We start from the raw sequence: 26,415 nt of genomic DNA on the forward strand, positions 1-26,415 counted from the left end.
TACATTTAAAAAAATACACTGTTCAGTACGCAGGCTGTAGTTTTGAAAGCTATGGTCTGATGTATTTTATACCAGTACTTCTCCAAGTATGCCTATCAGCTTTGCAGTTGAAGACTGAAGAGCTGGGGAAATAACATTAGTGATGTGCTCTTGTATAACAAAATATTTTCTCTACTCTTAGCTAACATGATTGCTGTAATTACATGGTCTGTGTGGAAATTATTCACTTCACTGCTTATCAGGAAGGAAAAAGTGTTTCCCATGAGAGCATGTATCTATTATTAAGACCAATGTTTTTGCATTATATACTTTGGTGGTAAAGACAATTTGTGTGCATTGTCACTATAGTATGGAAGGGAGGATATGCTTGCTATTAAAACAGAGAAAGAGAGAGTGAGTGAGTGATTGAGTGACTCTCTCTGTGTGTCTGTGTTTATTGGGCAGCAGAGTAGTTGTAATCATAGTTTATTCTGCCAGAGGTCTGATGTAGGATCTGTCATCTCAATATAGAGAAAACATAAGTCATACACACAGATATACACACATATTTAATGAGGCAAGGACAGGTAATATATTGTGACCTGCTTGAAAGAACTATCCTGGCATTTGGTTGAAGTGATTTAGGAAAACATAAACTATGCTGGCTGAGCAGAGCATGAGCCTCTAGCCTCCCAAAACCGAGACTGGTACCTTAACAAATCCCTTAGCTCATTCAGTTAGACATAACATACAAGTTTCTTCAATTTGTAAATGAGGTGGGTCAAAAGCCACTACTCATTATAACCCATTGATAATGACTTGTTTGTTTGTGATAATTATAAACACCAGGGTTCACTGTTAAATGTTTTTCAGATAATTGTTGATAGAAATGCCAGATTGCACTGCTATTAAATCAGATATCTGTGGCATTGTTCATCGTTGATTCTAATCTGTTGTGGAGGTGTTTCCTAATGAAAAAAACAAGGTATTTGTGGGCAGGTTATTAGATAATAAGGCCAACAAAAATGCCATCCAGATCTCCTGACCATACACCAATGGATTTCTTTTATGAACGTAAAGTGTATGCTACCCAAAATCACAAATTGAGGACTTGAAGGAAGCAATCTACAACCTTTTTAAGTGTCAGATTCCATTCGTCTGCTTTGATCCACAATGTCATCAGTATGGTGGAAATGACTATTCTAAACATCTCCAATATAGTGGCTATGACATCACTACATACACACAGCAACAAATTTGAAAAGACATGTAAATAAGAAAATAATATCTCCCTCCAAAAATACAATTAAACTAACGAGACAACTGCGGGATACTGGGGGTTTTTAGAGTGAGGACAAGCTAAATATAACCATGCACACACCATGATCCCAAAACACAACATGACGAACATAAAGAGAGAGAGAGAGAGAGAGAGAGAGAGAGAGAGAGAAAAAGAATTACAACTTTCTGCTACACCAACAGAAATCTGCAGGAATCGGACACTTCCCTTGACCTATATAAATCAACCACAGATGACAGTACCAAAACACCAATACCTACAACTAAAACTATGAAAATTGGAATCGGACATTTCCCATGACCTATATAGGTCAACCACAGATGACGATACCAAAACACCAATACCTACAACTAAAATTACGAAAATTGAAATCTGACATTTCTCTTGACCTATCGATTCTAATAAAGTACCGTGGAAACAAATATGCTTAAATGGCCCAGGTCATCTAAATAATCCTGTAGCTTCAATAAAATGTTCAGCTATTTCATAATTGCGGTTGTTCGTTTCGTATTAAGTTAGTTTACAATGGGGTAGGGACTCTTGGCCCACTCTGAATACTTGTTACAAGTTAACTTAATGGCATGGAAAAATAATTACTCTCTTTTTGTGTAGTCCCTCCATACTTTCCCACAAATAACTTTAAGGACATGACCATGCTGTCACACTTCATTTACATTTCCATTTCTTTACTTCGATCTGTTTGAAAAACGGAGGCAACTTCGCCTCATTATGATCATAAAAATTAAGACACATTAGTATTGTACAACAGCAATCCCATTATTATTAATTCCTGTCTGAGTTCTCCTGGTAAATTTTAATTTTATAGTATGTATTAACTAAGAGAACAAAAAAAATCAATTATTGATAAAAAAAAAGTGTACTCACCAAGCGGCAGCACATATAAAAGACTGTTGTGATTGGAAAGCTTTCGGAGCTCATGGCTCCTTCTTCAGGCAGAAAAGTTGAAGGGGAAGGAAGACAGGTGAAGAAAAAGGACTGGAGAGGTCTACAAAAGGGGTAGTTTTTGGGAAAGTCACCCAGAACTGCAGGTCAGGGGAGACTTAACCATCTTCTTGTCCTGTATGGTAAGTCTCCCCTGACTTATGGTTCTGGGGACTTTCCCAAAATCTGCCCCTTTTCCTAGACCTATCCAGTCCTTTTCCTTCACCCTTCTTCCTTCCCCTTCAACCTTTCTGCCTGAAGGAGGAGCTGCTGGCTCCAAAAGCTTGCCAAATACAACAATCTTATATGTGTGTGTTCTTCCGTCATTGGCGAGTAGATTTTTTTATCTGTCCAATCAAGTAATTGTATTAACTAAGAGGTATGCCATAATTGCCTTTTTAAGTAAATGTGTTTTAGATCTCTTGCGACTCCTTGGGAAAATTGTAACACACCTTTAATCTCTAGAAGGAAATGCTGTTTAGAACTTTTCATTTGGCTTTTGTTGACAAATCTAAGTCCAAACTGACTTTTGTTCCATGATCATTCAGAGAACTATTTGTGATGTACTTACTAATGTTTTCTTGATGTGCACTACAGGGTGGTAAATGCACATCAAGAATACCTACCAAACTTTTTTAAAAATAATTTCTTGCCATGGGCTCAGCTACAACTTTTCATTATTATTCTTATGGATTTTTCTGCTTTTTGAAAATTGCCTTCATATTTTTTTGCCTTTTATCCTCAGAAAAGAATTCTATTTGCTAAGAATTGAGTGTACGTAGGAATAATGTCACCAAGAGGCACTGATGATATGTTCCCAAGGGCATGACATGCTGATGAGTCACTTCCCAGTATCTTCACCCTGTTCGCCACATAGCCTATAGATTTATAAGTTATGTTTAATGCCATAGTGTTGTTTTCCGTCTTAAAGCTGAAATTTCAGCTATTTTTCTTTATGTTCAATGTTAATGTATTACATAAGGGAACAATTGACAGGAATGGGGGAAAGAAATACAGTAGAAGAAGAATGAGTAGCTTTGAGGGGTGAAGTAGTGAAGGCAGCAGAGGTTCAAGTAGGTAAAAAGACGAGGGCTAGTAGAAATCCTTGGGTAACAGAAGAAATATTGAATTTAATTGATGAAAGGAGAAAATATAAAAATGCAGTGAATGAAGCAGGCAAAAAGGAATACAAATGTCTCAAAAATGAGATTAATAGGAAGTGCAAAATGGCTAAGCAGGGATGGCTAGAGGACAAATGTAAGGATGTAGAGGCTTATCTCACTAGGGTTAAGATAGATACTGCCTACAGGAAAATTAGAGAGACCTTTGGAGAAAACAGAACCTCTTGCATGAATATCAAGAGCTCAGATGGAAACCCAGTTATAACCAAAGAAGGGGAAAGCAGAAAGGTGGAAGGAGTATATAGAGGGTCTATATAGGGGCAATGTTCTTGAGGACAAAATTATGGAAATGGAAGAGGATGTAGATGAAGATGAAATGGGAGATCTGATACTGCGTGAAGAGTTTGACAGAGCACTGAAAGACCTGAGTCGAAACAAGGCCCCCGGAGTAGACAACATTCCATTAGAACTACTGACGGCCTTGGGAGAGCCAGTCCTGACAAAACTCTACCATCTGATGAGCAAGATGTATGAGACAGGCGAAATACCCCCAGACTTCAAGAAGAATATAATAATTCCAATCCCAAAGAAAGCAGGTGTTGACAAATGTGAAAATTACCGAACTATCAGTTTAATAAGCCACAGCTGCAAAATACTAACACGAATTCTTTACAGACGAATGGAAAAACTAGTAGAAGCCGACCTTGGGGAAGATCAGTTTGGATTCCGTAGAAATACTGGAACACGTGAGGCAATACTGACCTTACGACTTACCTTAGAAGAAAGATTAAGGAAAGGCAAACCTACGTTTCTAGCATTTGTAGACGTAGAGAAAGATTTTGACAATGTTGACTGGAATACTCTCTCTCAAATTCTGAAGGTGGCAGGGGTAAAATACAGGGAGTGAAAGGCTATTTACAATTTGTACAGAAAGCAGAATGCAGTTATAAGAATTGAGGGGCATGAAAGGGAAGCAGCGGTTGGGAAGGTAGTGAGACAGGATTGTAGCCTCTCCCCTATGTTATTCAATCTGTATATTGAGCAAGCAGTAAAGGAAACAAAAGAAAAATTTGGAGTAAGTATTAAAATCCATGGAGAAGAAATAAAAACTATGAGGTTTGCCGATGACATTGTAATTCTTCAGAGACAGCAAAGGACTTGGAAGAGCAGTTGAACGGAATGGATAGTATCTTGAAAGGAGGATATAAGATGAACATCAACAAAAGCAAAACGAGGATAATTGAATGTTGTCGAATTAAGTCAGGTGATACTGAGGGAATCAGATTAGGAAACCAGACACTTAAAGTAGTAAAGGAGTATTGCTATTTGGGGAGCAAAATAACTGATGATGGTCGAAGTATAGAGGATATAAAATGTAGACTGGCAATGGCAAGGAAAGCGTTTCTGAAGAAGAGAAATTTGTTAACATCGAGTATAGATTTAAGTGTCAGGAAGTCATTTCTGAAAGTATTTGTGTGGAGTGTAGCCATGTACGGAAGTGAAACATGGACGATAAATAGTTTGGACAAGAAGAGAATAGAAGCTTTTGAAATGTGGAGCTACAGAATAATGCTGAAGATTAGATGGGTAGATCACATAACTAATGAGGAAGTATTGAATAGGATTGGGGAGAAGAGAAGTTTGTGGCACAACTTGAACAGAAGAAGGGATCAGTTGGTAGGACATGTTCTGAGGCATCAAGGGATCACCAATTCAGTATTGAAGGGTAGCGTGGAGGGTAAAAATCGTAGAGGGAGGCCAAGAGATGAATACACTAAGCAGATTCAGAAGGATGTAAGTTGCAGTAGGTACTGTGAGATGAAGCAGCTTGCTCAGGAGAGAGTAGCATGGAGAGCTGCATCAAACCAGTCTCAGGACTGAAGACCACAACTACAACAACAGCATTGCCCAATATATGGGAATGCAAGATTTTTGGCAAATTTGTTTGATGGAATATTCTCATATTGTCAGCCGTGTCATGGCATTGTCTTGTTGCAATGTTAAGTGTTTCCTACTCTTCATTGTTTTCGGTTCATGTCCAGTTTGTTCCATTGTAGCCACTGGTCCACAGACTCATCCTGAAAGCCCAATGGGTGGACCACTTGTGTGCCTACAGTAGAGATGTTGCAGCCAGTCATGGCCATTATCATGTAGAAGCACAACATAAGAAATGAATAACTTTTTTTGCTAAATGATTAAAATCAAGAACATGCTTTGATTAGTCAAAGACCAACTAGGAGTATGGGCAAGTGATGTCTGTAGCATCTCTTGTGAGTGTGGCACTTAGTACATCAGCCAGACACTGCAATTTGTCTCGCAGCACGGTTCAGAACATTTTAGAAGCATTTGCCTCAACTATACCAACAAGTCTGCAACGTTGTAACAGAGCATCTGCATACATCCTTCGCAAACCACTGTATGGTGCATACCGGAGGGCATCAAGCACCACTACTAGTCATTTCCTTTCATGTTTCACTCTCAGGTAGAGTGAGAGAAAAGTGGCTATCCGTAAGCCTCCGTATGAGCCCTGATTTCGTATATTTGTGATCCTTATTGGAAATGCATGTTGGTTCAGTAGAATCGACCTGTGCTTGGCCTCAAATGCCAGTTCTCTAAGTTTCACAAAAGTGGCTCATGAAGAGAGTGTAATCTTCACTCTGAGAACTCTTACTTGAGTTCATGAGGCATCTCCATAATACTTGTGTACTGATTGAACCTACCAGTAACAAATCTAGCAGCACACCTCTTAATTCATTTCATGTCTTCCTTTGATCAGACTTGGTAGCATTCCCAAATACTCAAGCAATACTCGAGAATAGGTAACAGTAGTGTTCTATAAGCTGTCTTATATATGAAGAGCTACTCTTTCCTAAAGTTCTCCTAAAAAAATGAAGTTGTGCATTCGCCTTCCTTACTACCAACCTCAGGTGCTCATTCCATTTCGTATCTGATTGCAACACTATGCCTAGGTATTTAGTCAACATGACTGTGTCAAGCAGCACACTACTAATGCTGTATTTGAACATTACAGGATTGTTTTTCCTACTCACCTGAATTAATTTATATTTTTCTACATTTAGAGTAAGCTGTGATTCACCACAACTACTAGTCATTCAATGAGGACACCTTCCTGTAAACTATAGCATTATCAGCAAACAGCAGTAAATTGCTGATCACACTGTATGTTGGATTATTTGTGTATACAGAGAATAAGAGTGGTACTATCACACACCACTGGGGCACTCCGGATGATACATTTGTCTCTGGTGAACATGCACTGTCGAGGACAATGTACTCAATTCTAGTACTTAAAAAGCCTTCAAGCCACTCCATATCTGGGGCCATAGTTCATGTGCTGGGACTTTGTCCTCAGTCTGCAGTGGAGCACTATGTCAAATGTTTTCTGGAAATGTAGGAATATGGAATCTGCCTGTTGCCCTCCATAAATAGAGGTCATATGTTTGGTTTCGAAAAGACAGGGGTTCATATGGGTTCTGGAATTCAGTCATCAAAGAGGCTGCGGAAATAAGAGTACATGATGATCTTGTCAACCAGTGCAGTGATTTCCAGTTAAGCTCCGCATGACATGCGGCATTAGCAGAAATATGTTAGGAATGCTCTGATGTGAAAGTGGTGGTGGCAGAGAGTGGGACAGACAGGCAGTGCCAGTACTTGGCGCCTAGACTCCCTCCACCCAACCAAGGGGCCCTGCACCATCGGCTATGAAATCTATTCTGCATGCACATAATTTGTGCTCCCGGTGGACCCTTGGCAGAAGAGTATGTGATCCACTAGCAATAAAGGAACAAACTGAACGCTTTGGCTGAAGGTGACAATTGGGCAACTCATTGAAACATTGCAGCAAGACAATGCAGCAACTTTGCTGATAACCCAAGACATTCAATCAATACTCCCCACTTGTACACATAATTGAGGTTTTCAGATGCCTTTTCAGATAGGAGTTCTCATTTTGTGTCAGTGACTATGATGTTTCTGTCATCAGCAAAGAGAAGTTGTCACTGTGTCTTATTTTTGCCTAGAATATTAGTGACATATATAAAGAACAAAATTGGTCCTAATATACTTCCCTGAAGAACACCAAGTTAATGTTTTGAGTATGATAAGTGTTTATTTAAACATTTGGCTTCATCAAGTGATGGCTATTTCTACATTTTGCACTCATTTTTAACCGTACATTAACAGAACTTTACAGACAATTGCACCATTAACCTTGGATAGTTCTAAAAATGTGCCTGTAATGCAGTCATCCCTATGAAAAGGTTAAAGTACCACTTTTGTGTAGTTCTTTCTTCCATCCTTGTTGAAATGGAAGTGATATTGCTTCTGACTAAAACAGGAGATATGTGAATTTAAAACTGATTGGATTTTAAAAGCGTTCAGGGGTGATAGAAGAAGGGTAAATCTGTCAATCTGAGATAAGGGATCCTGGTCTGGGAATGATTGATGCAAAAGTTAGAAGTGAAAATCCTCAAACTTACAAACTTATTACTTTTGGACTATTGAGACTAATTTTGTGCAGTTAAATGACTGTAGTTCTTTCATCTGGTTATGTGCGTGCTCAGATGCATTCACATTAATTCAAATTTACAGATGTGTTGGCAGCAATATGAGATTGGTCCTATTATAAAATAGTTCCCAGAAGAAAATATATCTAGTCCCGTGGGAAAATTATGAACTTACACAAAAGAGTGAAGCTAGGCTGAAAAATTATGAAATGTGCCTTACTGAAGTTGAACATAGAAATAAAGGAAGAATTTCTCACCAGCATGTGTTCTTTTTATGTTTCCTGTGTGGGTCTGGACAACTAACACCAAGTGAGATCATTTGTTGATCAAGACCTAAATAATATTCAGGAGAAATGCCTAGTCATCCAGGTACTACCTTTGCTGGTTCTACTGAAGTGATCTCAGACAGATGATCCAATTGTTCTTTTGCTGAAGCTACCATAATGCAGAACACTTACACTGTGTGATGACAGATGTAATTGGAGGTTTAAAGTTGGAAGCCAGAAAGTGTGATGAGGAGGAACATGGAGATAGGTGGAAAACAGTGTTGTGGAATATAAAAATATTTCTAGTTTTGTGCACTAGAAGGGATGGCAGTGGGGGAAAGAAAGGGAAGAATCAGTGAAACTGTAAGAGAGAGGACTCTAAAGGTGAAAGTAATATAAGGAAAGTTATATAAGAAAGCAAAAGTGGGGAGAATCTGAAGTTCAGAAAAACTATGAATAGAATAGCAACAGAAGAGGCTACTGCTGCTGCTGATGGTGATGACGACAGCGATGATGGAGGAGCAGAGGAAGAAAGACAAGAGATAGTGAAGGATCAAACTGTAGAAATTGCAGGAGCATAGAGTAGGTTGGAGACTCGGTTCCCATCTGTGCATTCCAGAACATCTTGTATAAGAGCAGTGTACATACACACATCTCTTCCACCAGAAGTTGAGGGTATTGATAGTGTTCTAAGCAGTGTGCTCCCCAATTTGGTGCTGACATTTGGCCATTCATCTGAGTTAATAATTGGTTGTTTGTCATCCTTGTAATAGTGCTAAGAGGTTGCTTTAGAGATTTGCTCAGCCTGCAAACATCTTGGTTGAATATGTTTAAGATGGCATTGTCATAAATTTGATATTCTATAAGTATTTTTATTGTTAAATGTGGACATTTCCACATGAAACTGTCAAATTATTTTAATTTTATTTACAGCAATTTTATATAGTACCTTGTTTGATAATTATGTGAAGCTTTGGCCGCATCACCCATCAAATATTTTTATTGTGTTTGTGGCACAGTTAGCTGAATGGTCAGCTTGTCTGTCATATCAAGGACCCAGGTTAAATTTTCATTACTGCCAAGAATTTTTCTGCGATGGGAGGAGCAAATGGGACACCTTCTGTCATGTGAGAACAATTGAGCAGGTGCTTGAATAAGAAGTAGTGGTTTGATGGTTTGGAAAGCTGACAGTGACTGGAAGATCAAGGACCTGAAAAACTGCTCCTCCATTTTGCATCCAAATGACACCCTTTGAAGAGGATGAAATGGCAGCTGGTCAGCACGGTGTAGTTCTTAGGGCTTGAGTGCAAAGTTTACTTTTTAGATGTACAGTAATGTAGATCTATAACTGGCTAGAAATTTTGTCAGCTGGTGATCAAATAATCAGTGAAAAATTTTAAATTATTAAGACTGAAGGAAGATCAAAAGCTCTCTTTAGAAGTGTGGTATTTATGTTCTTGTGCAGAAATTAAATGCTACTCTCGTTACTACAGGAATAGTTTCACTGTCCTGACTTTGAGTACAGAAGCTTCTTTACTTTGCATATTTTCACTCGTATCATTCTATTTTTCTCTCTTACCATTCCACATGTCACATGTAGAGTAACTCTGCAGCAAAAGTAAATAAATAAAATAAAATAAATCTTTGTCCAAAAAAGGGCAATCAGAACAACCTTTGCTCTGTGAACTTTGTGTAAGCTGTCGTTTTAGCACCTTGGGCTGTATTTGTATCATCCTTTCTTTAACTACTATACAGAAAGGTTTGGTATATTCTCCTCGTTTTATTTTCAGAATGTTGCCAGAAGAACAAAAAAATTGAGTGATAAGGTGGGTGAGGTTAGTGGTGTTTTAACGTCCCGTCGACAACCAGGTCATTAGAGACGGGGAGCGCAAGCTCGGGTTAGGGAAGGATGGGGAAGGAAATCGGCCGTGCCCTTTCAAAGGAACCACCCCGACAATTGCCTGAAATGATTTAGGGAAATCACGGAAAACCTAAATCAGGGTGGCTGGAGGCGGGATTGAACCATCGTCCTCCCGAATGAGAGTCCAGTGTGCTAACCAGTGCACCACCTCTCTCGGTTGAGTGATAAAATCAATATTTTCAAATCTGAGTTCAAAGTTTTTCATTTGGCACGCGCCTTTTACTATCTACAGGAGTTAGGGTGGCATAGAGAGTTACACTGTAAATGTATTTATTGTGTAACTGTAGTACTGTAAACCTGCTTTTGCACTTTGTATTGTTTGTGGTCTTCTTTTTAGTTGCTGAAATTTTCTTATCGGCTTCTGAATTACACGACGACTTGTTCCTGACCAAGTATCTCAAAGTTCCAATGAATCTTGATCAATAAACTTAAATCGGTGTATAAGGCTCATTGTACATGTCTTCAAAGGCTCAAATCAGCTTTCTCATCTTCATGTGTAGCTTTTACCAGTACCCACTTATCAGTTGCCCTTCTATCTCTTGTGGTATTTTATGCTTTCAAGAATGCTAAGTATGGCAGGGCACGTGCTTGCGTTTCCTGTTGGAAATTCTGTATAGATCAGAGGAGGAGATCCATCCATTGTATTGGAATCTGGCTTTTCTATTCTATGACATACTGCCTTTTAGCAGTGTTTTGTTCTGGTGGACAACAAATGTTGAGTAAAAAGGTTCCAAGCTTTTCTGCTCTAATGTTTTAGTTATAATACCCAAGATACCCAAAATTCTAAGTTACTCTGTTGGTTCATGTTGATATGTTGGTACTCCCTCAACACCTGTGTCACACTCTGCCACCAGTACTTCAATAAGTCAATGAATTATTAAGGCCAGAGTCTATGATGTTATTCACATATGGAAAATTTAATTCTGTGTGTAGAAAAGTTGCTTTTCAGCCCCTGTAGTACCCATTTTAATTTTTGTTTCTTTTGCTGCCAAAAAGGAGCACTAGTGTAGGGGAGCTAGCCACATTTCACTTACTTTGAATACTTTGATTTAATAGCAGCAGAATTTTTAGCTCAGCTGTTAACTAACAAGTTTGGGATTCTCTGGTTTACATTGTTTGTAACAAGTCATGCTACATGGTAGTTACAAAATTCTTGATGAAATTTTATTTAAAATTGTTGACAAGGCTATTGTTTTAGGGTTTGTATGTCTGTAATTGCCAATTGGTCACAGAATACCTAGTCTGCCAGACAAAATGGTCATGTGAGTGTGAGTAGAGTTTGTGTGTGTGTGTGTGTGTGTGTGTGTGTGTGTGTGTGTGTGTGTGTGTGTTTAATGCAGGAGGAGGCCTTTTGGCCAAAAGCCTAACTTGCCAGCAGTCTTTTTTGTTGTGTCTTTCTGTAACTCAGCATCTCCGCTATTTGGTGAGTAGCAATCTCTTCTTTTCATAATATTTCCATTATTCCATATTGGATTTTCCACTGTTTGAGTGAATGGAAGTCAAACATTTGGCTTCATTGCAAAATTCACTTGAGCATTGCTGCATCATATGTTATTTTGAATGGATGTTACAATATACTTGATTGATATGGATAGACGTGTTAAGTAACTCCCTCTTTATGGGTTTCTCATATGGTTCTACACATCAGTTTTCTTTGCTTATATTTAGGGTTAGTGTCACTATTCCAAATACGGTCTTGTTAGGAACATTTTGGAATGTGCTAATAATAATGACCAGTACTCCGAATACTGATTTCGTAGGAGTATTTTGGAATGTGATAATGTTAATGACAGACTTTTTCACACCACTTATGATTGTGTCATATTGTAAAAGTCATTGATTGATAGTAAAAGTATAAAAATAATTTGTTAATGAGGATATGTCATACTTCTCTGAAGCACAACTAAAAATGGCTCTGATAGAATATACAGTGGTATAAGCAAAGGTAACGTAGACCAGCGACAGGAGTTGAATGGTTGGTGCTTGATAGACATGCGGGGGCAACCTTTGCACCTGAGTGTTTAGCAAGGCCCTTCAGGCAAGGCTCTGAGAGCAGCAGTGGTATAGGGACAGACAAGAACACTTCGTAGATTGTGTGAAGAATAGCACTTTCAAGGGTTTTGAGGTGGATTTTTCTTATCTCAGTGTCCAACGAAAGATTGTGAGTATCAGTGTGTGTTATTGAATGTGGGTAATACTTCCTATAGAAGCACCAGCAGTGTCATCTCCCAACTTCTCAGGCTTAAAATGATGAACTGTGTGTCACTCAGATACCAGACATCAATTTTCACCCTTTGCTGAAGCCTGCAGTCATTGCTTTATTTTTCTGACACTAAAATTTCTAAAATCTTTGTTGTAATTTATCCCACAATGTCGGGGATATAACGCATGTTTCTCTTAACTTCTTAACAATTGATCTTTTTTCCAAATTATATTCCAAGAAATAATATTTTTTTTATTAATGAAGGACATCTCATAATGAATGACATTATACATAGACATATCAAGATAGCATTTAAACCTAAAAATAATGATTTACAATATTTTGAAGAGCACCAATACTCAAATCTCAAGTACACTCATGAATTGGACTTTGACTGAAATATCCTAAAATTTGAAGTAATTTTTTAGTTTCTGTGTAGCTATCAAGTCTTAACCACGTATTTCAAAATGGTTTCCAGAGAACATAAATATTGAACAAGCTACTCTTGTATTTATTCCATACCACTGGCAAGCACTTGTCACTCAGCTGACAAACTGTCATCAGTTTCAGCCTCTAATAAAGTAATATCAAATTCTTCTACACTTATCCTTTTTTGAAAGTACTGCTGAAACAGCAATACAGGAGAAAGGCTGAAAACATGTATTTTGTTTTGGAGTATCTGAAGCTGCACACAGTAAAGAAAGTATCTTGTGGCAACCATCTCAACCAAACCACAACAGCGAGGCTACAAATGTAGATCCAGATGCTCTCTAGCAACTGAACACTTAACTATCAGTGCTGGAATGTATATAAGCGGGATTTTATTTTTTTGAAGATCTGTTCTTAAATTGCCCAAGTATCCATAGGATTTTAAATTTCTGGCATAATAATACCACCACTTAACTTGGGGTTGTATGTTAAGGAGTTGAACTGTTGATAAAATTTGTTTGACTTCTCTAGATTAATGCAAGCTGTTGTTGGGGGTTTTTCGCCTGATGCTGGTTTGATGCAGCTCCCCATGCTAGTCGATTCTGTAATAGCCTCTTCATTTCTACTTAGCTACTGCAACCTACATCCATTTGAACCTGCTTAATGTATTGAAGCCTCGGTCTCCTCCTACATCCCCTGCATCTCCCCTCACCCTCAACCCCCCCTCCCCCCACCACCACCCCACCCTCTGACCCACCCTACACTCTCACCTACTTACTTCCATAACAAAACTGAGAGTCCTGTGGTGCCCCAGGATGTGCCCTATCAAGTGATCCCTTCTTTCAGTCAAGTTGTGCCATAAATTGCTTTCTTTCCCAGTTTATGGAGTATTTTATATACATATAACTCAGATTCCTCTACATGTGTGTGGCACTAGTATGTAGAATGAGTTAAATGTCGATTACATACAACATACCACACTTAAATTACAAAAATAGTTGCAGAGAAAATAAAAACACAAAACTAAAACAAAACAGAAGCAAAGTGTAAAAAAAAAGACATCACTTACAGATCAGCACATGTTGTGCAGCACATAACAAACAAACAATAAAAATATATGCATAAAAAGTCTGTTGTGTCTCTGTCGAAAAGCTGAGCACTTCTTCATTAGTTAATTGATCTACCCATCTGATCTTCAGCATTAGATTTTAAAAGTTCTGTTACCTTCTTGTCTGAACTGTTTGTTGTTGTTGTTGTTGTTGTTGTTGTTGTCGTCGTCAGTCCTGAGACTGGTTTGATGCAGCTCACCATGCTGCTCTGTCCTTTGCAAGCTTCTTCATCTCCCAGTACCTACTACAACCTACATCCTTCTGAATCTGCTTAGTGTATTCATCTCTTGGTCTCCCTCTACGATTTTTACCCTCCACGCTGCCCTCCAATATTAAATTGGTGATCCCTTGATGTCTCAGAACATGTCCTACCAACTGATCCCTTCTTCTTGTCAAGTTGTGGCACAAACTCCTCTTCTCCCCAATTCTGTTCAATACCTCCTCATTTGTTATGTGATCTACCCATCTAATCTTCAGCATTCTTCTGTGCTGAACTGTTTATCATCCTCGTTTCATTCCCATACAGGGCTACATTTGAGACAGAAAAAAAACTTCATAACCTATTAGTTGAAGTAGTTGCTGATATTAGATTTTAACAAACTTTTTTTTCGTGAATGCTTTTCTTTTATTACCAGTTTGCATTTTTGGGATATTCCTTGTAATATCACACTAGGTAATAAAGGTTACCATTTCAGAAATTAGTCGTGTATAGTACATAGAAATCTACTTGTCTTAATAGGAACACACAGAAAATGTTGTTGGGAAGGCTAACCAAAGACTGCGTTTTATTGGTAGGACACTTATAAAATGTAACAGACCTACTAAGGAGACTGCCTACACTACGCTTGTCCGTCCTCTTTTAGAATACTGCTGCGCGGTTTGGGATGCTTACCAGATAGGACTTACAGAGTACATCGAAAAAGTTCAAAGAAAGGCAGCACGTTTTGTATTATCGTGAAATATGGGAGAGAGTGTCACAGAAATAATACAGGATTTGGGCTGGAAATCATTAAAAGAAAGGCGTTTTTCGTTGTGACGGAATCTTCTCACGAAATTGCAATCACCAACCTTCTCCTCCGAATGCGAAAATATTTTGTTGACATCGACCTACATAGGGAGGAACGACCACCACGATAAAATAGGGAAATCAGAGCTCGTACAGAAAGATATAGATGTTCATTCTTTCTGCGCGCTATACAAGTTTGAAATAATAGAGAATTGTGAAGGTGGTTCGATAAACCTCTGATAGGCACTTGAATGTGATTTGCAGAGTATTCATGTATATATAGATGTAGATGTTGATGTAGATTGGATCTCCACAATGCCAACTGGGATGCTTTTACCTCCACTGTTGTTCTGAGCTCCCTAATAAATGGAGGCATTGACGAGGCTATCCAGAATGCAACAGCAACCATTCTATTGGCAGCCAACTTAGCAATCCCCTGTTCTTCGGAAGCCCCTCATCGGTAGGTAGTACCTTGGTGGGCCTCAGAAATCATTGAGGCCATTACAGATTATATGTGGGCTTTCCGATGCCATAAGTGGCATCCATCATTGCCTTTAAACGGCTCTGTGCCTCAGTCTGTCCCTTAATAAAATGAGGGAAGCATGAATGCTGGGATCAGTATGTTTCAACTGTTGGACCAAATATGCCTGCTTGGCAGGTTTCGGTGAAGATCAGACACCTCTGTGGACAGCAGTCCTCTGCTGATGCACTTGGTATTTCCTTGAATGGTGCGGTTTTCAGTGACCGGACTTTTGCGTTATGCTCGAGCTTCTGTCTCTTCAGAACTATCAACCTATCTTTTTTTATCCTTAAACAGCGGATTGAGCGATTGGACTTATCTTTCACTACATGCCACCTGGAACCCTATAATGCTCCATTCAGCGAATGGGAATTCTTCAGTGCCCCAGCCCTTTGCCCTGTTACAGCCCCAGGGCAGACTGTATCCACAACTGAATGTGTAAACACCCATCAGCGGATTGTCACACCAGCTTACTATCTTCAGTCATATCTGGACTGAGGATGAGTTCCAATCTCAATGAGGGGATAGATTCACATCCTGGTACTGAAACTGAGTAAGCATCCCCTAGAGATGGACAATTATCAACCACTTAGTCTCACCAATTTGTTTGAGTTATTGCTGCCCAGTCCTGCAGGGCTCTGTATTAAGTGCCCTCCTCTTTTTAGTGACCATCAACAGTCTAGCAGCAACTATGAGACCTTCAGTATCACCCTTCTTGTATGCTGATGATTTTTGCTTTTGCTATTGCTCCTCTAGTGTGGGTGTCACTGAATGCTGACTGCAAGATGCCATTCAAAAGGTGCAGTCATAGTCCCTCACTCATGGCTTTCAGTTTTCTGCCACCAAGACTCGTGTTGTGCACTCCTGTTGCTATCGTACTGTTCATACACAACCAGAACTTTACCTCGGCAGCCAACTACTCAATGTGGTGGAGACTTATCACTTTTGGGAGTGGTTTGTGATGCCCGGCTGACATGGATTCCCCATCTATGCCAACTTAGCCCTTTTGTGGGCCATGGGGGATATACTTCCCATTCACTTTTTCTTTACAGCATTTAAGGGAATATGTGTTACCACTTCTGTACGCTCCTGGCATCTAGTGGCAGTCCTAAGCACCAGCTGTAGCTTCTGTTTGTTGTGAAATATAGCCTTCAGGACTGTGGGAAGTATGTATCCCACCAAACAATGGTGTTTTGATGGTTATTGGGAAATATAGTTACCACCAAAGTAGCTTCTGGAAGGGGCTTGGAAAGTATACTTACCACAGAATTAATCTGTCATTTGTGGTCCTTGGGAAGCATACTTACCACCAACTTAGGGATATCACCAAGCTTTTGGAAATAGGTTTACCACATCTGTCTATGTGCAACATTTTGTGGTAGTACGCTACAACAGGTGTATAAAAACTGCTACAAAAATCAGTTTCTGTTTGTTGTGGGATCACTGCTGTTGTCAGAACACATTGCTTTGCTTCTGCAATATACAATATTGTGACCTGTATCAGCCCATACCTTTATTGTATGATAAAGTCTCTAGGTTTGTTTTCACAGTGTTGTAAATGAACTTTAATATCAATAACAAATATTTTTTTAAAATAATGTAAAAGAAAACATAAAATAGAAACAGGAAACACTGTTCTTTTTTATGTGTAATGCCAACACCTGACAGCTTGCAAAAGGGAAGTGGGAAATCCATTTACCGCCATATTTGTAATACCTCATAAAGGTGCTGTGCTTGGTGATATATGTACCACCATAGTCTTTGGTTCTAAATCACAAAAATACAGTTATCAAAAAATAAATAAAGTCAGTTGATCACAATTCTAATAGGATAGCAGAAAAAATTATCTTCAGTGAATTGTTACAAAAAATGTGCCTGTGAAATGGTTAAGCAAAGGTACTGGCTACATCTTAAGACACTTTGTTGTCTCATTAACACCAGCTGAGATATAGACTGCACTACCCTTCTGCAGCTTTACAAAGCCCTGAGCCTGTTCCATCTTGATTATGGGAGTCTGGCATATGGTTCGGCATTGCCCTCAGCATTACTGTCACTGGACCCAATACACCATTGTGGAATATGACTTACAACAGTAGCCTTTTGAACTATACCTGTGAACAGCCTACTCTTGGAGGTTGTTCAAAAATGTTCAAATGTGTATGAAATCTTATGGGACTTAACTGCTAAGGTCATAAGTCCCTAAGCGTACACACTGCTTAACCTAAATTATCCTAATGACAAACACACACACCCATGCCCAAGGGAGGACTCGAACCTCCGCCGGGACCAGCCGCGCGGTCCATGACTGCAGCGCCTTAGACCGCATGGCTAATCCCAGGCAGCTCGTGAAGGTTGGGGTCCTTCCACTACGTATCAGCTGTCAGCAACAGCTACTCAACTATGCTATACATGTTCGCAGCTCCACTAAGCATCCAAACTACTGTGCCCTTTTTCCTCTTAGGGAGGTCCACCTACCAAAACAGAAACCCAGAACTGGGGTCAAAATTACAGTTAGACTACAGTGTCTCTGCTATGAACTCCAACTTTCCCCACTGTCTCCTCTTCTCAGGGAGCAATCGCGTATGCCTCCATGGCATGTACCTCAACCTTAGATCAGTCTCGATTTATCAGTTGACCCCATGGTGTTTCGTCACCTGTTTTTGGCTGTGCTCAATGCATTTTCATGTTTGGAAGTGGTCAAAGGACGAACTGGTTTTACACACACCCATGCAAGGTGCAGTGAACTGCTGTGTCCACTAGGCAAAGTTGGTTACCAAGATTGGGGGTTCCAGTATGAGCTTTATTTGAAAAATTCCGGAACTTTGTCCACAAAATTTTTCTTCACTTACCTTTTATTTATTGTGCATGGTCTCCTTTGAATTTCTCCCCTCCACAACTGATAACCTCCCAATGTCGTTTCCACGTTTGGAGGCAGTCTTGGAATTCCTCTTGATGGATCGTTCAAAGCGCTGTCTGTGAATTTTCTTTTATCTTGTCTATCATTGCAAATCTTCATCCTTGCAACAGGGTTTCAACTTAGGAAGTAAAAAAAAGTTCGCAGGAGCCAGGTCTGGAGAGTACGGAGATGAGGCAGCACAGTGATTTCATTTTTTATGCAGCAGTCATGCACTAATAGGGATGAATGTGCGGGTGCATTATTGTGATGCAAAAGCCATGAGTTAACTCACCACATTTCAGGTTGTTTCCTTCTCACATTTCTCGCAGGTGTCGCAGCATGTCCCGATAGTATCATTGATTAACAGTTTGTCCCTGTGGCAAGAATTCATGATGATCTAATTCTTCAGAGTCAAAGAAAACTATCCGCATGGCTTCAACATTTGACCTTACCTGGTGAGCTTTTTTTAGTCCTGCACAACCTTTCCCAACCCATTGTGAAGACTGAACCTGGGCCTCAGCATCATAACCATAGACCCACGTCTCATCACCAGTTACAATTCTCTTGAGGAACATCTTGTTCTCATTTGTTCAATCCAAAAGCTCTTCACAGACTGCAAGGTGAAGGTCTTTCTAAAGGTTTTCTCAGCTTTCTTGCAAAGTTTAATGCAGACATGTTGCTCCTCTGACTCTGCCATCTTTAAAGTCGCAAATTGAGCAACACAACGTTCACTCAATACAGCACTGAATAATAACTAACAGACATACAACAATCAAACTTCTGACTGTTACACATTAAACATAGGCGTGTGCAGGAATTCCAACCACATTTTGCTCCAACACGCCATTGTTGCAAAATTATGAATGTTCCAGAATTTTTTGAACAGACCTCGTACTGGTCGTTCGGTCATCTCTACACCATCAATTGTTGGATGTCTGGAACTTGGAATGGTTTGCACTGGACTTTCCAAACAGACTGAAGGCAATAAAGGAGACCACAACAATGTTGTAGTCTTCCCTTAATGTTTCTCGCAGGGAATCTACTTTCCTTTGTTGGTTATGTATTGGCCCCACAACCACATTCTCCAACAAGAGGACCCACTTTACTGTTGATGTGGTGCCAGCCTGATGGTGGCCCACAACCTACTAGACTGATGCAGTTTTGCTACTTTGCAGCAATATCTTGAACTTCCTGACACTATGTCTGGTGCTAGTGGTCAGTACCAAAGTGGCTGACCTGGTTTTATATTTCACCCATGAAGGTGGTTTCTACTCGTCTCTGTTAAGCGGATGCTTTGGCCTCATTGGCTGCCTGAGGGGTTGGAGAGGTGCCCCTCACCTGCTCTGGACTTCCAACTGCATTCTGGGCAGAGCAGCGTGCCCACCTTACCCCCTCTTTCTCTCCTCACCTACTCCCTGATTTCATCTCTGTATCTTGCTTACAATCTGGATTCCCAGGATTTGCTTTTTCTATTCTTCTTCTGAGGGTTATTCCTGGTTTGATATGTATGGGATGAAGGGGCTGATGACCTCTTAAGTTGGTCCCTTTTACTCCATCAACCAACCAACCAACCAACCAACCGAACTCTCGATCACATGTCAACAGATTAGTACCCCAGATGACTATCAGACTGTGACTTCTGAGCAAGGAAACAGTTCTTGCTCCCAGTTAGATATCGGTAAACAGACAAAAACTAGTTAGGAGTCTAGAAGTAGCATTCCTTCTTTAGATAATATGAGTTCCCCCAATGTGTCCAACATTTCACTTGGAAAGCTGTGATCTGTTTGTGTATCTGCAATACATCACAGACACTGCCCCACCTAAGTTTTGGTATTGCTCCCGTTGATGTTTAAGTCTTGTCCAGACAGTGGGATGTGCCACAAGCATCGCCATTGTCCGCATTTTTTCGACACATGCTGTGCATGTGCCAAGTAAGGCCACTAAACAGTTCTGTGCCAGGGCAGGAGAAAGGTATGGTGGGCCAATATGCCAATGTTCGTCAGTACACTATGGGTAACAGAAAATGACCAAACATCAATGTTTGCATAAACTCCAGTGTCAGTAGGACCTGTCCAGATCTAAAAAACTCTTGATTGAGTTGATTATCAGTAGTATTACAATATCAGTTTCAGATTGTCAAGGTGGCAATACTTTAACCAGGAAAACTATTTACATTTGGACTCCCCCTGTCCGTAGCTGCTCAAGTGGGAGGTTATTTCATAAACCGAGCAAAGATTCCTTTGAGCGGACAAATTACTGTATGGACGAAATACAAGAATGTGGAACTACAAATTGCCTTGTTGGTTGTAAGTTCGCGGTCAGCTGTAAGTGTTTTTGGTTTAGGTGCATTCATGGCATTTGGTTTCCAAGTATTGGGTAAGAAGAAAGTGGTGTCAAGCTGGATACCGTTTCAGGAATTATTAGCAATTATTCTAGTTGACATCGGTACGTCTAAAGAGTTTGAAGCTCATATTTCAGTCAGGTAGACTGCTGTGCCTAAATTTTTTCTTGAACAGCCAGTCCCGTTTGCAATGCAGGATGCAGTAAAGGCTTAATTAAACAGGTTACAGGAATTAGAGGTAACTGTACCAATCTCTACTAGTCAGTGGGCGACACCCACAGTTATCATAAAGAAAGAAAACAGGTCTGTAAGAATTGTGGTGATTTTAAGATTGTGATTAACACGCCAAGTGAAATCTACATTTACCCAATTCCTTGGTCAGAGGAGCTATCAGCAATTTTTAAAGATTGACTTGGTGGATGCATATTTGCAGCTACCTCCGGATGCTGCCACACAGAAAATTTGGTAATAAAGATGTCTTTTCGAATTTATCAATACAGGAGATTACCATTTAGATCACATCAGCACCAGGAATTTTTCAAAGATATGCAGAACAACTAACTCAAGATGTGTAAAGTACTTGGATGACAGGTGCATCCAAGGAAGAACATATGCAAAACTTACAAATGCTATTCCATTGGCTGCTAGAGAAAACGGTCTCTGTTGTAATCTGGAGAAATGCATGTTCTTTGCACTGTCTGTGCAGTATTTGAGGCATATGTTACCTCCCAAAGAGGTCACACTGACGGCAGACAACATTAATGTGGTTGAGAAACTGTCAGCTCCAAAAACTTCAAAGCAATTGCTATCTTTCCAGGGGAAAATGAACTACTATGCATTGTTCGTTCCAGGTAGCTCACCTCACATTCCTCAATTACTACATTCATCCCACTGGGTGATGTCAAGGGTGAGAGCTTTAGCTCAATGTCACATTTATAGGCCAGAGAGAGACAGCGCAGTCAAGCATGAAGTGCTCGAGTGGCTGGCTTGCACTTGCAAACAAACATCCCTAGGCACATCGACATCGTTGACCCTTTTTGATGTGCAGTGTGTTTGCCGGCGGTGGATGCGCTCTCCAGTTTTCTTTATATGGTGCAAATCACTTCTACGACCACATATGCTACAGTTGGAGCTCTGGCTACAGCTTTGGCCATAGTGCCTGACCCCCACACCTTGGTATCTGGCAATATGTTTTTTTTTCCCCCTCTCCCAGGCAGAATTTGAGCCATTCCATCAAAGCAGTGGAATACAGCACCTGACCACTGCTCCTTTCCATCCAACATCAAACTTGGAAGCTGAGCGAACTGTCAGAACTTTCAAGGTATGAATGAGGAATGCACTGACATTGATGCCTGTTGAAGAAGTCCTGCCAGAATTTCTTGCGACACACTGGGCTATCCAAATAAATAACCAAAGCCCAACTGAGGAACTGCGTGGGCACAGTCTACACCTGTTGAGACCACCCAGAGCCTCGAGCCTACGTTACACATGCTGCTACCAGCAGCATGCTTGTGTGGGCACACACTTTCAGGTGGAAGCTGGGTTGGGGAGTGTTGTTCTCCTTGAGCCAGTGCAACCTCCAACCCCACCACCTCCCCACAGACTTCCAGTGCAGCTAGGTTTTCACTCCGGCTGCAACCACAGCGTCATTACAACTTGCACTCACACCATTGATATTAGCAGTGACAGCAGCTGACGGTTGAGCCAATGCAGGACTGGCAACCCAAGGAGATTGAATCACTCTCTCCACCCCTGCAATCACTGACTGTCTATACATCAGCAACAACCACAGCAAGAAGTGGGCGAGTCAGCAAACAAAGAGGATATCACATGGGTGGAAGCCGCAGAATTTGAAATGTTTCTGGAGCAGCCAACGGCAGGGCTACCAGGACAATGCTCCCCTTTGCCCCAGTGTGTAAAACACAGTTTTGCTAACGGTTTACCCTGCATGTCTGTTATAGGGAAGAAGTATGAAGTATCCTCGCCAGACTCTGACATCCAGATCAAGGCGAATGCACCAATGTAGGCCATTCAGAATTGTTCGCTTTTGAATCAGTACAATGGACAGAGTTGACTTTGCTTCAGTTTGCAAGACTCTCTGGTGGTGTAAGCCAGGAGGAAAGTGTGTTTTCTGCCTCATCCAGTTGTGTTGATGTTTCCGAAGCTTTCTGATTGCCAGTGTTACATTCTCTGACAACTACACACTTGCTAATGATTTTCTCTTGGTTTGCAGTCGTCACATTGACAATGTCGACTGTTCACATTTAGGATTACTCTTGGGTTATCTTTTTGGATTTGTGTATGGTTTTTGCCATTGACCGCTCTGTCCATTCTCAGAAACCATCTTGGGGCACTCCTGCACTAGGTTTGTGTGTCACTGAAGTACTGTTATATCATAGTAACAGAACCACCAGAAAGCACTAGTCATAGCTTCTCTGCTTGATGAACTCAACTTTGTCATTATATTGTATGGGATCATGGGCTTCGACCCACTGATTTAATTAGTATTTTCTTTCTAGTCTGAACTGGAAGGAAAATGGGTTGAATTACTTGATGTTGTGTAAGCATTGCTCAGTAATCTACCTTGCCCAAAACTTTCTCAAGCATGTCACATGTAACATGCATAGCAGACTGTCTTCTTATACACCTGTTTGATTTGTCTTAAGTCTCACATCATGTCATATATCACCTAGTCTTATATTTTACAATTCTTCAGTGTTTCTTCACCTGTTGCTTCATTTGTAGGGTGTCCTGTACATGTTATTTCCAAGAGTAATATGCCACACTTGAATTAAGAAGTCTGTGTCGCAACTATTGTCACAGGAGGTGCAGACTACAAATAAAGTTTCAACAACTGTAATTGTATCCTCACTGCTGATAAATTATCCAGAAAAAATTATGATTATATGGTATTCCAGTTTAACCATTTGAAAAAGGCGCGCGCGCGCGCGCGCGCGCACACACACACACACACACACACACACACACACACACACACACACACACACCTGCAGTCTCAGGCAAAAAAAAGCATTTACTTAACTCAATGAGTTGCTGAATACAAATGCAGTCAGATAAACAGTGCAGTTTGGAGAGTCCTGTTGCATTCCCAAGTCCATTATAGTGTAGTCACTGATAGAGAGAGGCTGTATACTTCTATGCATCGTTCACATTCCAGAAGGGGACTGATAAAAGCCTGAGGGAGCCTCTTATCCACTTTGGTAGGGGCACTGCCAGTGCCGGCCAAGGGGGACATATTTGTAGGGTCATTGTTGGTTGGCAGCTGCAGTTGTTGTGTGGCTGCCTCTGGCAGCAGTACTTGTAGCATCTGGTGCCAAACTCAGAACTAAGAATTGACATGTCTGTCGTGGTGTCTGTGATGAAAACCACCACACACTCTGCGCTTGAAAAAACTTAGAAACAGGATTATTCAGCAGGCCATGTTGACAATGGGCATTTGTTACTGGACGTATAGTACATAATAACATTTGAAGAAGTAGTGCCAATCACCACTAACTGTCATCTGGTGGTTTAGAACTGGGATCAGTTCCAAACACCCGAGGGCAATTAAGTGCTTATTGGCAGATTTGACAAGTAAAACACTAATAATCATACAGACAGAGAGTAATAGTGGCCGTTATGAGTGCTTATCTTCTCTGAAACATAACATCTATGAAGACAGATAAGCTTTTAAAGTGATCTTTAGTGCTGACAACAGTCCAGTGTACTGTAATGTGATTAGTCAAATAGAGCTGTTATAGAAATTCAGATGTACAGAGGAGTGCACTGCCTTAAAATTAAGCCTATTAATGATACTTTGCATACTGCATCATCAAGAACCATGGTAGCAGTGTCTGTATCTTGCTATATAAAAGTTCATTAGCATGTATTAGATGAAAGAGTGACTTGAGTAAGTGGCCTAATTGCACTTTTGGATCCTTTTGTAGGAGCAGCTAGAATATTTCTATTCATTCTCATGCACAATAGCAACGTGATAATTGTTACATAATTTCAATTGGTCGTTGACCATGATATGTTAAAGGATATTGAAAGAAATAACCTGACGGATTCAGAGTTTCTTGATTTATGAAGAGCTTCTTTTACCCTGACATGTACTAAAGAGAATGTTTGCTTGGCTTACCTAGTTGTTTGAGTCTTGGTTAACATCATCTTGACACGCTGAAGATAGCATATTGTCCTCAACAAAGATACCCACAGAGAGTTAATTTTGATGTGCCCCAAGAAAGACTAATGGAGTCATTAGCTTTCATTATATACTAATTATTTTGCAGATTGTAGTTTGGAGTTTGCATGTTTCACCAATATGCAGCTCTCTTTGAGAAAGAGTTGCCTCGTAGAAATTGAAATTGTCATGTCTGTGAAACATCATTGTGCAGGCACATGTAGTAACTTGTTTCTTTTTCAGCAAAATGTTATGCTGTTAACTTCAAGACACTTAAAAATGGAATAGGTTTTAACTGAACAATAATTAATCCCACCTGGAGTCAGGTCATTTCATAGAAATTTCTGGTAGTAACACTGAGAATTCTTGAATGTATTTCTGAAGACCGAACAACTCCTGTGAAAGATTTAGTGCGGTTCTCAAAAGTGCCAATCCTGTGAAACTCAATTTGGTCTATTCGTTTGTGAAATGGAGCAGGCAGTAGATAGTATATTTCTGGTTGATTCCGTGTTTGTTGATTTTTCAGAAAGCCTTTGATACATTTCTGCATTGTTGTCTAGTGAACAAAATATGTGTATTCAGAATCTCATAACACTTATGCACTTGTGTTGAATTGTTTGCGGACAGATCTTAGTCATTCGTAATAGGGAGGCCTTGTCAGAAGGGAAGTTAGTATATGGAGTGCCTCAGAGTAGTGTTTTAAAGTAGACGCTGTTCATGATGCGTTGTGATATATCTTGAATTGTAGTTGTCGCACAGATACGCCTTCTGATATATATATATATATATATATATATATATATATGCTAATCCTGCCATAATTTCAGGAAAGTAAACCAATAGGAGTTATTTGTTAGCTTATAGAAATTAATATACGGCCTACAAATCTCACATTTTTGACAGTGAAAATACACAACTATTATAGCATAAATTCAGTGACAATGCACTGAAGAATTTAGTTGACTAAACCCAATGTTATGATGCCCAGATGTGATGCCTTGTTTACTGCAAAGAATAAGTCGTCTTACATCACATATATATAATAGATGGAAACATTCCATGTGGGAAATTTATATATAAAAAAACAAAGATGCTGTGACTTACCAAACGATAAAGCGCTGGTAGATAGACACGATAAAAAAAACACACACACACACACACACACACACACACACACACACACACACACACACACATCCATCTGCACATATACAGAAACAGAGACAGACATATGTAAAGGCAAAGAGGTTGGGCAGAGATTTAGAGATTTGGACATCTCTGTCCAACCTCTTTGCCTTTACATATGTCTGCCTGTTTCTGTATATGTGCGGATGGATATGTGTGTGTGTGCGCGCGCGCGAGTGTATACCTGTCCTTTTTTCCCCCTAAGGTAAGTCTCTCCGCTCCCGGGATTGGAATGTCTCCTTACCCTCTCCCTTAAAACCCATATCCTTTCGTCTTTCCGTCCCTTCCCTCTTTCCTGATGAAGCAACCCTGGGTTGCGAAAGCTTGAAATGTGTGTGTGTGTGTGTGTGTGTGTGTGTGTGTGTGTGTGTGTGTGTGTGTTTTTGGGGGGGGGGGGGGGGTTATTGTGTCTATCTACCAGCGCTTTCTCGTTCGGTAAGTCTCAGCATCTTTCACAAAACACACACACACACACACACACACACACA

General features: G+C 40.1%; 1 protein-coding gene across 1 annotated transcript in view; it reads left to right on the top strand.

Moving 5' to 3' along the window:
- The window catches only part of LOC126272218 (LIM domain-containing protein jub), a 203,062-nt gene that overhangs the window by 3,087 nt on the left and 173,560 nt on the right, over positions 1 to 26,415 (top strand). The gene's annotated exons all lie outside the window — the stretch shown is intronic.

This window comes from Schistocerca gregaria, chromosome 5 (genome assembly GCF_023897955.1).
Source record: "Schistocerca gregaria isolate iqSchGreg1 chromosome 5, iqSchGreg1.2, whole genome shotgun sequence".
Classification (NCBI taxonomy): domain Eukaryota; kingdom Metazoa; phylum Arthropoda; class Insecta; order Orthoptera; family Acrididae; genus Schistocerca; species Schistocerca gregaria.